Genomic DNA, 13,461 nt, shown 5'->3' with positions numbered 1-13,461 from the left:
TTTTATGCCAGTTCCGGCGTTTAACGCTGGAATTTCTGTAGGTGACTTTGAGCGCCGGTTTGGGCCATCAAATCTTGGGCAAAGTATGGACTATTATATATTTCTGGAAATCCCAGGATGTCTACTTTCCAACGCCGTTGAGAGCGCGCCAATTGGGCTTCTGTAGCTCCAGAAAATCCGCTTCGAGTGCAGGGAGGTCAGAATCCAACAGCATCTGCAGTCCTTTTTGGTCTCGGAATCAGATTTTTGCTCAGGACCCTCAATTTCAGCCAGAAAATACCTGAAATCACAGAAAAACACACAAACTCATAGTAAAGTCCAGAAAAGTGAATTTTAACTAAAAACTAATAAAGATATACTAAAAACTAACTAAATCATACTAAAAACATACTTAAAACAATGCTAAAAAGCATACAAATTATCCGCTCATCACGAATAAACAGAAAAAGGAATATAACTCTTCTGAAGCTTCGTCGTCCATATCTTGAAAAGGAATAACCTGTAAGGGAGTGAGAACGTCATCCTCGCTTGTTCTCACTATAAGGTTACATAAATTGCTATAACAAGATACATAAAATAAAACTATTTTTAGGATACAGTGATCATTGCTCGTCTTATAAGTCTTTCCAAAAACCTTGAGAACACATTCGAAATCCAGAAAATCCCTCTTTGAAGACTTGATAAATTTATCGAATATTTTAGAATAAAACCTTTTTCCTTTCTTGTAAAAATATGAAAAAAGTTTTTCCTAAACAGTATGAATGACCAACATGTCCCAAAAATAGGTTCAATTATGTTTATGCTGTAAGAGTTTGATTTTTCATACTTTTCTAGACCACAACCATGAAAGTAGTTACCTACGCGGTATAAATGATCATCCTATTCCAAGCATAGTTCATGAAGTCTATGCTGAACCAGTCAGATACTTTATACAGAACTAGACCTCAAACATACCAACCACGGTCTCAGGCCCATCCAATCCAACACGGCCTCCGACCCAAACAACTCAATCATCAACCAATTTATCACAAGCCAACCAACAAATAATGTAGTTCAAACACAACCAATAGCAATTACAACAATTATAGTAGTTAGGAATTAATATAAGTATCCACATAGGCAAACCAATTACAACATGCACACCCAAACAATGTCACATAAATGCAAATGATGAATGTCTGCCTACTGGCTATGATATCACATTGTCGGTTCAACTGCCAACCCGACACACCTCCATGGAGATGTTGCCCTTCGAAATCATGGTGTGGGAACCCCCGAGATATAGTGCTCGAATCACTATCCAGGGTTTTACGCCTGTACGCTCTGATGATCCGAAGGGATGCGAGCAGGATCTATTGCCACCGACCTCACATCTAAGCGCAAGCGGGACGAGCCTCCACCCTTACGCCGCCGCCGCTACCTCAACAGGCGGGATCCAACCTTGACCCCTGCAGGGCGCATAGCGTCTCATAGTCTCAATATAAAACAGTAGACCCGTGGTTTTTCAGAAAAACATTTTTCAACACATCAATCAGGCTCATTATCTTATTTCAAAATCATTCTTGGCCCATTTACTTTTAAATAACAACTGTATTCAATTTACATCTTGCCAAGAATTACTTTTCAAAACGGAGCCACTTTCCACGTCTTTCCAACACTTCCAAACAATCACAAAACCATGCCAAGTTCAAAAATCTATTTGAAAGACTCAAAATCATTCATTTCTAAATCATGATTTGGTCATAAAATTCCTCAGCAGAGTCTCAAGACTTCAGGGGAGAATAACCTAACTCATTTCTTAAATTCCTTGAAAACCTCTGAAACTTTAACTTCTTGATTTGAATAAATAGAATAGAGTTTAAACCAAAACCAAATCAGGTTTCCAATTATTACAAACCAATTTCAAAACCAACCAACTTAAGCCAAAACCAAATCATTTTTAAAACAAAAACCAATTTCAGTTTCATTCTTAAATTTGTTACCAAATGCTCGGAAAATGTTTCCATTTTAATAAATCAAAGTTTCAGAAAAATACTTCAAGCTCTTCTTAAAATGTCGTAAAGTGAATAGATTAATTGAAAACTAGGTTTATTTTACATCCAGTAAAACCCATACAAAATCTGTTTACTTAAATCAAATTCCAAAACATAAAAAGTCTCATATTTAAATTGATTTTTAAGACATAATTCATTTCTTAATAATTACATCCAAAAAATATAAAAATTTTCTTAATAAGGCAAGTTCAAACATAATTTATTTATCAAACATTTAATTCAAGACATAACTCATTACTTTCATAATAACGTTCCAATCAAAATATCAGATTTTATAGAAATTTCGGCAGCATCTCCCCTAAAACTTGGACTTTGCCACCCTTTTCGAATGCCAACGAAACCAATCATCAACCTTTCTCAGCAGGTTCAAAACCCAATTCAGTTTACAATAAACATAACTCAGATTTTCAGACTATCAAAATCATTTCAAATCAACAATTCTAAAAGTCTCCAGTTTATCAAAATCAAACGTTATTTCACTCAAGTACACAACCATATTCATCCAAGATATAATCAGACAATTCATAAGACTCACATAATCACCAAAAATACATTTCGCTCAGCATATCTATTTACAACAACTTCCAATTTAAAATAGATTAGTTTATACAAAAAGCCCCTACCTCGATACATTGAAATCACAACCTAAACTCGTTAACCAACTCCTTTCGTCTCGACCCGAAATCACCGGTAATCAAAATCTCAGCTCTGATCGCTCTCTCAGAAGCAGAAACAGCCCCAACGGCACAAGCAAACCGGATTCTAACTCCTAAAACCATTAACATTGCAATTAATTTATTACACAGAACAGAACACTAATGCAGGGCTTTCGAAAATCGAAATACTTACTGAACTGGCAAAACGAAGCAGCCGTGAACTCCGAGCACGTCACGCAAGCATCGATACACAACCCTATGACTAATAACGCCACAACACCTTAGCCTAAATTATCAGAACAATAATCTAAAGGGCTTTCAAATCAAAAACGCTTACCAAAACGAGAAGGAACAACTGAATTGAAACAGCGGCAATCTCCGAGCCAGTTCGGTGGCAACCCGGCAGTCAACCTCAAGCAACAGTGGTAACCTGAACCACATGCAACGATGATGAAGTTTCTGAAAACTCAACAGAATGGAAACTCAACTTAAAAGCTTTACCGATAGTGGACCTTGGTGGTGATAGCGGCGTTCCCGGCGGTTGAGGCTCGGCCAGAAGCTCCGGCAGTGGCGGGTTTGGCGGTGGTTCGGATGAAGACAGCGCCGGCAACACGAACGGTGACTGGGTAGCACGATTCCCTCTTTCGTTGCCTTCTCTCGCGCTTCAGATCTAACCTGTGACGACGAGGGCTTCCTGAGCAGCAGTCACGGCGAGCTCGATGGTGAGGGACGGCGGATCTGTTTGCACAATGCGAGCTCCCTCTCTTCTTTGCACACTTTCTCTCTCTTCAAATTTCTCAGCAGCAGTGGTAATGGGGGACCAGCGGCTCCTTCCAAGGCCAGCCCAGGTCACCGCAAAAGCAAAGGAGGCTTCGGCGACAGCACACAGTGCCCCCTCCTTCGCGATGCTCCCTTCCTCCTGCACGTCTCTCTCTCTTCGCGGTGACTCATTGATGAATCGGTGGCAACGGGAAGCAGCTTGACAATGACCAGGCAGAACGGTGGCCCTGCAGCTTAACAGTGACTTCGTCGGCCCTATGAACGGCTGAAGGGAGGCGCTGTAGCACGGGCAAAGCTGGGCAGCGCTGACGATGGTGGCTTGGGATCCTCGCAGGCAGTTCGGCGGTCACGGCGGCGGCGAGCTCCCTCCTCCCCTCCTCGCCGCAGCTCAGTCTCCCTTTCCCTATTTGATTTTGTTCCTTTCACTCTTAGAAGAAGGGGAAACCACGGGTGTTGCTGCCGTTGGTGAAAGGGAAGACAAGGTAGGGTTTTGGCTACTGGGATGAAGGCTTTAGGATTTCATTTTTGAAAAAAATTAGGGTTAAGGGCATTTTAGTAATTTTAAATACAAGTAGGGATAATATAGTAATTGAAACCCCAATTAAATCCAACACTAATTGCATATAGAAAATGCTATTTGCTCATCAATTTTACAAATTATTTTCAATCAAATGCCCAAATCAAATAATTAGAAATAATATAATTAAATCCTTTATTTTTCCAAAACAGTAGTATCAATATTTTAAAATATTAATTATTTAGTCCAAATCATAGGAAAATCCTTATTATTTCATAACTACCAACTTTATAATTTAAATATAGAAAATAATTCAATAATTGTAAAATTAGATAAAATTCTAATTTTGAATAGCCAAACCTCATTTTTTTGAATTTCTAAAACTTTAAATTGTAGATAGTACAATAATCCATAATTATGGAGTTTGGATAAAAATCTTAATTCATCTCAAATCCAATTAATCAAAACTGCCTTTAAGTATTTTCAATAAAATAATTTCTTGAAAATAAAACTGTAAATAAATGTAAGGTTTGATATTAGTTTAAAATAGGACTTTTCCAAAAGTTTTGGGTCTTACAGCTGACGCGATGCGTAAGCCATCACACTCCGGTGTTGCATCAACACGCAACTTAAATCCTGTAGAGAAGCGTCATAGTATACTTCAAACGGTTCATGCGGTTCCAACAAGATTAAAACAGGTGCTGAAGTTAACTTCTGCTTCAAAGTCTGAAAACTCTCTGCACACTCCGACATCCAAACAAAAGGCGCTTCCTTTCTTATCAACCTAGCCATCGGTAATGCAATCCGAGAAAATCCTTCAATGAATCTCCGGTAATATCCAGCTAAACCCAAGTAGCTTCTGACTTCCGTCACTATTGTCGATCTTTCCCATCCCATCACCGTTTCTACCTTATAAGGATCTATGGCAATTCCTCCCTTGCTAACCACATGAACTAAGAGCTTTATTTCTTCCTCCCAGAACTCACACTTCGACAACTTGGCGTACAACTTCCGCTGTGTCACTCTGATTATCGTCACTAGGAATCCGAAAATCCTTTCTTTTAAACCAAAATAACGAATTTGTAATACTTTTCAAAACCTTTAAAACAAGTCCAATCTAAATGAGTCCATTGTTAAAACCTTATGAAAAGAGTCAAAAACCTTTTATTGGTAAATCAATAATTTTAAATCATGATTTTCCTAAATTCATTGAAACCCTTAAATAAAAACCTTTCCATTTGAATTTCTTTTGGATACGTTAAAATTTACAAACCGAAACCACAGGTGAACAAAATCTTAGGACTTACTTTTCCTTTTTTAATAATGTCATTTGATCAAAAGTTCAAATCCTAGTTTCAAAACCAAACCAGTTAAACCAAAGCTCCAAACCAGATTTAAAAATAACTCTAAATCTTAAAACGGCAAAAATCATAGTTAAAAACCGCAGGAATGTTGACGAGTTGAAATAAGATAGAACCAAACTACCTCAGGTACAGGCAACATAAGACTCAAAGCATACGCTTACCTCTCGTCGGAGGATCTGACCCCGTCGCCTCACGTGCCTCTAAAGCAAACACACAGCCTGGTTGCTGACTGTTACCCATACCTCGGTTCCTCCCTCTATGGTTGTCCTTAGCAAGGTGCCCTGGTAATCCACAAGTGTAGCATCGACCATCTCCCTTTGCCATGTGGAACTGAGCGTTGTCGTTCTTTCTGAAATCCTCTTGACCTCGTAGATGTTGAGGAGTGTGTTCATTTCTTTTAAAGTTCTGTCCCCTTGGTCCGAGATGATCGTCACGCTCCCTACTAGTATTTCCTCTAGAAGTCTCCTTTGACGAGGCTACAATTTTCCCGTATTCTTCAACCACTCTTGCCTTGTTCACCAAATCAGAGAAAATTCAAATCACCATAGGAGCCATAGCAGTCATGATGTCGTCCTTCAAACCACTTTGATACGTGATACACTTCCAGCTCTCATAGGTTTTCGGGGCACCCTGACATGCCCTAAAGAACCTACAAAGTTCCTCAAACTTGCTCGTATAATTTGCCACAGACAAAGAACCTTGCTTCAGCTGCATAAGTTCCATCTCCTTTGCTTCCCTTGCAGACTCAGGAAAATACTTCTTGTAGAAGGCCGTTTGGAACACATTCCAAGGAACATCTGCATTCTAAAGCTGTAGCAAGCAGCATTCTGCCTGCCACCAATGCTGGACCTCTTCCCGAAGTTGGTAAGCAGCAAACTCTACGTATTGGTTATGTGGGACATGCTGCGCTTGTAGGCGCGTTCCATAGCTTGGATCCAGTTATCCGCTTCCGTGGGATTAGTTGAACCTCGAAAACTTGGAGGATGAACCTTGAGAAAGGTCACCAAGGTCATCGGAACACCTCCCGTGTTATCTTCGTTTCCTCCCGCATTCTCATTTGCATTTCCTTCACCATTTTTGTTTCCATTTCTGGCCGGTTGGCCTAACCTCTGCACAGTTTACAGAGTCGCAGTAGCGGTAGCTTCTTTGATGTTTGCAAGATTCATCATTGCCGCCATGAACTTGGCATGGTTATTGGCTGGTCGCTCATTCCTACTTTCTCCTCATGAACGCATACGACCTCCTCCGCGATTGGCCATTAGGGTTCCTGTCTACACTAAACAATTGATATCAAGGTGATCAGTTTCAATATCAAAAGCCTAGTGCTTCATTAACCCCAAACAGGCATTCATAAACAAGCAAGCTATGAAATATCAAGTAGATAACCTAATAGCATCAAAGAAAAGACACACACAGAGTATGCAATGAAGCACAACCGGTCCATCCCTCAGGCTCACAAGGACAAACCGCTCTGATACCACTAAATGTAACACCCCAATTACCCTAAGCTTTACCTCTAGCCGTAAAACAAAGGTTAATTAGAGCTTACGATAGTTCTAAGGATTATACATATATATATAGAAGGAAGTAATATATTCTAGAAGCCTGATGAAGGATTGAACTCAAAAATAGAATTACGAAAGCGCGAAAATGATCACACGAAGCTAACGCTTACAAGGTATAGGTATAAGAGAATAAAACATATATAAATATAAGAATATAATAATCGTAGGGAACTAGCCGTAGCTTGAGAAATTTAAGCTGACTAGTTACAAATAGACAGATACAGAGTTTTAGAATTGAAAATAGCTTATACAACCTATCTCTCAAATAAGCCTCTAAGGCCATAAAGATAAATATACAAAAGATGAGAGTATACTATGACAAAAGTAAAATAGAAGGATACAAAGAAAGAACCATACTCCGCTCGGTCACCATATCTGCAATTTCACCAAGGTGAATTACGACTTGCATCTGAAAACAACAACAAAGTATGGAATGAGAACTAGAGGTTCTCAATAAGGTAACAATGCCCAATGATGTAAGATGTAAGGCTCCGGGACGCCGTAGGCAATCCTAGAACTTCACATCACATACTGATATTCAAGCTTAGAACAAAATAAATAAATATATATAAAGAACTTAAACCATAAACCAGGGTTGTCTAAACCTGGGCGAATTCTAACTAAAACTGTTCATACCACTGTATCCCACAGCCGTTGCCAATCTAACCTCTGTGCGATCCCATCACCACCGCCTACCTAACCTCCTCAGCACCAGACAATCACAATATAAATGCAAGCACGTAAAACACAAGTAGAAGAATGTAGAGCAAGTAGTTCAAGTAAGCAAATAGGCATGTTATTCATTTAGGCAAAGCATACAAACAGATAGAAAATGCACATGATGAATGTCTATTTTATTGGCTCGTGATATCACTTCTCGGTCCATAAATGCCAACTCGACACATCCTTTCGGATGTCACTTTTCTATCGCTCCCACGAATAGTGTCGGGCACACTCTATTGACCCACGGATATAGTGCCGGGCACACGCTATTCACCACGGATATAGTGCTGGGAACACTTGTATGCATAACCCAAGGATATAGTGCCTGGCACACTCTTACAGCAGAAAAGATTATCAATCCTCTTTGAGTCTTCAACTCATCATAACTATCATCAATTCATCACTTTCATTTTGAGCTCATTAGTTCATCAATTTCCCAATTCATTGTCAACAATCACCATATGCACCACTCTTCCTTCCCTCTCAACTAACTCATCCACAATACACCAGAAACCTAAACCTCCATTTGCTAACTTTTTAAAGGAAAACCCAACTTAATCCCCTAGGACCTTTCCCATATTTCAATGCTCTAAACTAAGTCCAAGAGTCTTAAAATGGTGTTATAGAAGCTTACAACCTTGTTGGGAAGGTAGAATAGTTGAAAACAAAATAAAATTTAAGAAATAGGGCGGGTGCGTCTGCACAGGCGTGTGCGTGCGCACACCCAGGAAAATTTTGAAAGTGTGCGTATGCACAGGGGCGTGCGTACGCACAGGTACTAAAATTTATAAAGTCGGTTCACTCGCACAAGCTGTGTGTGCGCACAGGTACTAACAGACGTCCCTTCCCGACTTGTGTGTGCGCACAGGTACTAACAGACGTCCCTTCCCGACTTGTGTGTGCGCACAGGTCAATTCGATTGCAAAGAATAACTTTTTCGCATGGTTGTACGTGCGTATAAGGCTGTGCGTGCGCACATATCAGAAATCTTAAAATTCTGCAACTTTGCAGAATTTCAAATTTTTAACACCAAATTTGAATAATCATAACTTCCTCTACAAAAATCCAAAATTTTACAAACTTTATATCAAATCGAAGGTTTTTCGATGGACTTTAATTCTAAACAAATTTCAGCAACTTTTGAAAATTAAGGCATAAGTTATGACCCTTCAAAGTTCACTAAAAAATAGTTTTTACCAAAAACCTCAAAACTTCAATTCTAACCAACTTTTCATTCAAAACCAAATCAAAACCTACCAAATCATCATAAACCACTACCACACACAACACCTTACCTCTTCATATCATTGCTAAGGACTAGGGCTGGCTTTGATGCTATCTGGGTGATTGTGGACCGACTGACGAAGTCAGCTCACTTTTTACCCATTCGGATGACTTACACCCTTGAGGAGCTAGCACGGTTATACATAAAGGAGATGTGAGACTTCATGGTGTACCTACTACTATAATCTCTGATAGAGATCCTCGTTTCACTTCAAGGTTTTGGGGTGCATTTCAGAAAGCTTTTAGGACCCGATTAAGCTTGAGCACGGCTTACCATCCTCAAACAGATGGTCAATCCGAGAGGATGATGCAAACACTAGAGGATATGTTGAGAGCTTGTGTTTTGGACCAACCGCCGAGTTGGGATCGATATATGCCATTAGTGGAGTTTGAATACAATAATAGTTACCATGCGAGCATCGGAATGGCTCCGTATAAGGCCTTGTATGGGAGGAAATGTCAATCTCCACTATGTTGGTATGAAGCCGGAGAGAAAGGCTTGTTGTGGTCAGAAATGATAGCTAAGACCACTGAACAAGTCAAGAAAATTCGAGATAGGATGCTTACGGTGCAGAGTCGTCAAAAGAGTTACGCCGATCAGAGGCGGAAGCCCTTAGAATTTGAGGAAGGAGACCATGTTCTCCTTAAGGTTACTCCGACCACGGGAGTAGGTAGGGCAATTAAAGCAAAGAAGTTGAATCCTCGATACATTGGTCCATTTCAAATCCTGGAGAGGGTTGGACAGGTGGCGTATCGGATGGCTCTACCACCTCATCTTTCGAACCTGCGCGACGTGTTTCACGTGTCGCAACTTCGGAAGTACACTCCTGATGCTAGCCATGTGTTAGAACCTGAGTCAGTTCAGTTAAGAGAAGATTTGACGCTTCCAGTGGCTCCGGCCAGAATTGATGATACTAGTATCAAACGGTTGCGTGGAAAAGAGGTTTCATTAGTCAAAGTGGCATGGAGTCGAGGTGGTGTTGAGGAACACACTTGGGAACTTGATTCGGAGATGCGAACGGATTATCCGCACTTATTCTCAGGTAATTGCATTTGAATTTTGTGGGCAAAATTCCTAATTAGGTGTGTAAAATGTAAGACCCGGTTAATTAACGGCTAATTAACCCATAAATGACAATTTATTCTAGAAAGCCCAAAATGTGATTTTTGTGGCTAAATGTGATAGAGGAGATTGAGACAAGTATTTCGATACCAACTTTATAGAATTCGGGCCAAAATTGGACCGAACGGGCCAAACTGGGCCAACCGAACCCAAATTGGCCCTTGGCCCAACATAACTAAACCAAAACCCTAGTTTTCAGCACTCTCTCTCCTCAAAACACTCAAACACGCTGAAAAGGGGGAAGAATGGGGGAAGAACACTCTCTCAAACTTCTATCTCTCACTTGATCTTCAAACCACCATTACTTTTGATCTAGAGCTCCGATTGCCGCACCGTTTATGGCCACACGTTCACCATGCAGAGCTCTACAAAACCCATACAATTAATCTTGAGGTAAGCCATGTTTTGCTCTTCTAATTTCTAGCCTTGATTTCGAGTTTCATGAGCAAAAATGTTGAGATTTTGGGCTCTTTGATGTTATAGGACCCAACTCTCTTGAAGGAGAAGGTTAATCTTGTCTCCTTGGACCTTGAGTGTGGTAAGATTCTCAACCCTAGTGTAATTTGTGGTTCTATGATGTTTGGGTTTTGAGATGTTGTGTATGGGTGTGATGATTGTGGCTTAGGTTATGTATATGTGAATATTGGCGCTTGATTGATGATATTGAAAAGCTTAAAAAGGGATTTGGTGGTGAAAAATCTGTTCTTGGAGGTGTTGAGGCCTTGAGAGCTTGAGGAAAAGTGGTTTGGAAGTGCTCCGGTTGAGCTTGGGAAATCGGCTAAGGTATGGTCTCGGTTTCCCGTATCTAATATGTAATGTGGTAGGAAATACTTAGGCTAGAGGCCCTAAGATAGGTATTGAATTGTTGGTGTTGTGGAATGGTTGAAATATATGATGTGGTCATATATGTGATGATGATTATTGATGCCTTGATGGTATGATGTATGAGAAATATGCATGTTGTGATATATGCTTGATGATTGGTTATGGTTGAATTGTGGGCTGAACCTTGATTGATGGTGAGTATGATATTGATAATGTACAATGATGGTTAATTGGAATTGGTGTTGTTGAAAATTGGCATGAGGAATTGTATATGATATGTCAACGTGTTTGAGTTTGAACCACTTGGATGAAGTGGGTTAAAATGATGGGATAGTGATTTTTTTATGAATTGTAGTAATGTGTCAATGTGTGAGCTGAGGAGGCTTGATGTTGAATTTGATATATTTTGATTGATTTCAAAGAAAAGGGATAAAATTGGCATGTTTTGATTGATTTTGAAAAGAGTTGCAAATGGCTTGTTTTGAAAATGGCACTTTGTGGTTTTGTATGAAAAATATGGTTTTTGGGCATACTTTGACAGGACATAACTTGAACTACGGATCTCTGTTTTGTGCCAAATCTATTTAGAAATGAAATTGGATCCGGGATGTCCATGCCTTTTGAAGAACGGGTGAAAAACGATTTAAAATGAGAAAGTTATGTCCGTTGGAAGATTGGGCGTTGAATCTGTAAATTCTGCAGCTTTTAACTTGGAAAATTTTTAGCAGAATGACCCATCGCGCGTAGGCGCACTTGGCACGTACGCGCCGTTCTTCTCGAAGACGCCATCCACGTGTGCGCGTTATGTGCACGGGCGCGCCGATGTGCTGCACCCAATACCCAGCCATTTTCCAGATGGTTGTGCCTGAACTGTGCCAGTTTTGTGCCTGGGGCACGAGAGCACCCATGCGTACGCGTGGATGAGTTTTGTGGCCATCCACGCGTGCGCGTGGAGTGCGCGTACGCGTGGCCCTGTTTTCATCCCAAAGTTGATTTTTGAGTTTTAAAAGCCAAATTTCATACTTCTAAGCCTCCGATCTCACCATTTATGTCTTAAATCGTTATGATATGCCTAGCAATGGGAAAAGGAGCTAGGGGATGTGGTAACTTGCGAGTGAAGCAAGGGAAAAATGAATGATCAATGAGGATCAAGCATGATTATGTGAGATGCGGAGGATGGTGGTGGAAGTGCTTGTTATGCCATGTGGCGAAGGGCCGTAACTGTTAATGAATTGGCTGGTTATGGATTTAACCATGAGCCGGATGGCTAGATTATTGCCGTGTTACAGCAGAGCCATGATTATGGCTAAGTATAAATGCATATATGCTGTTGAATGAATTGTGAATGTTGCACTTCCACTGTTGGAGATGAGAGTTTCCCTGGAAGGAAGCAGTGGTTAGCCACCACGTGCTCCAGGTTGAGACTCGAAGCTCTTTTGACCCTATGTTGTAAGGGTGGCCGGGCACTGTGAAAGCCCGAATGAGCTCGCCCTCGTAAATATTCACCAGTGAAGGTGATGGATATAGATCATGATTATGATCAAGTTTATGATGAGTATAACTCGAGTTGGGGATGCGGGATAGAGGGACAGTCCAATGGTTAGCTACCAGGACTTGTCGGGTTGGCTCTATAACCGACAGATGATATCATCAGCCACTAGGGACAGGCATTCATCATATGCATACTATATGAATTGTTTGAGAATGCCTATTTGATTGCATATTACTTGCTAATTGTCTAAATGCCTTATCTGTTCCTATTTGTATATCTCTTGTTTGATATAACTGTGTTTGCTACATTATACTCCTGCTGGTGGTTGGGAGGTCTGAAGGAATTGTAAAGGGAAGTATTAGTTAGACTGAAGGATCTTTAGTCAGATGCCCTTTATGGTTTAGCTTGTTTATAAGCTTTGATATTATCTGGAGGAAGTTCTAGGATTGCCTTCGGATTTCCTCTATTATTATGTATTATATATGTGGAAGCTGTTACCATGCTGGGGACCTCTGGTTCTCACCCATGCGGATTTTGTGGTTTCCATATGGATGACGTGAGGTTTCCCGCTGAGGCATGCTGGAGACTTCTAGATTTGTGAATATCCTTTGTTCTCGGGACTATGATTTGGTTTATATGTTTTGCTTAGATACTTTTATCTCCATTAAATAATACAAACTGAGATGACTCCTCTTATGGGAGATTTTGGAGAATAGGTTTCTATATTTGTGTCCCTTTGGGTTTCCTTTGGGGTTTTCCTTATTTTATCATATGTATATATTGCTATGTTCGGACCGGTTATCTTCGCAGCCGGATTTTGAGTCTTGATATTCCTGTTTTTGACACTCCTTTGTATATATATAATCTCGCGTTGGTTATCCTTGTTCGTTACGTTATCGATCGGAGTGTTGCACTTTCGAGTTGCGATTTTTGTTTACCTCTTTTTCTACAAAGGCTCCTAGTTATAATCAATCATTCATACTACTATATGTACTAAATTTTTATTTTAGAGGTCGTAATACCTTGCCATCTCTGAATTATGACTTAAGCATAAGACTCTGTATGGTAGGGTGTTACA

The sequence above is a fragment of the Arachis duranensis genome, chromosome 2 (assembly GCF_000817695.3).
Source record: "Arachis duranensis cultivar V14167 chromosome 2, aradu.V14167.gnm2.J7QH, whole genome shotgun sequence".
In the NCBI taxonomy this organism is placed as follows: Eukaryota; Viridiplantae; Streptophyta; class Magnoliopsida; order Fabales; family Fabaceae; genus Arachis; species Arachis duranensis.
Note: the sequence above shows the minus strand (reverse complement) of the source record.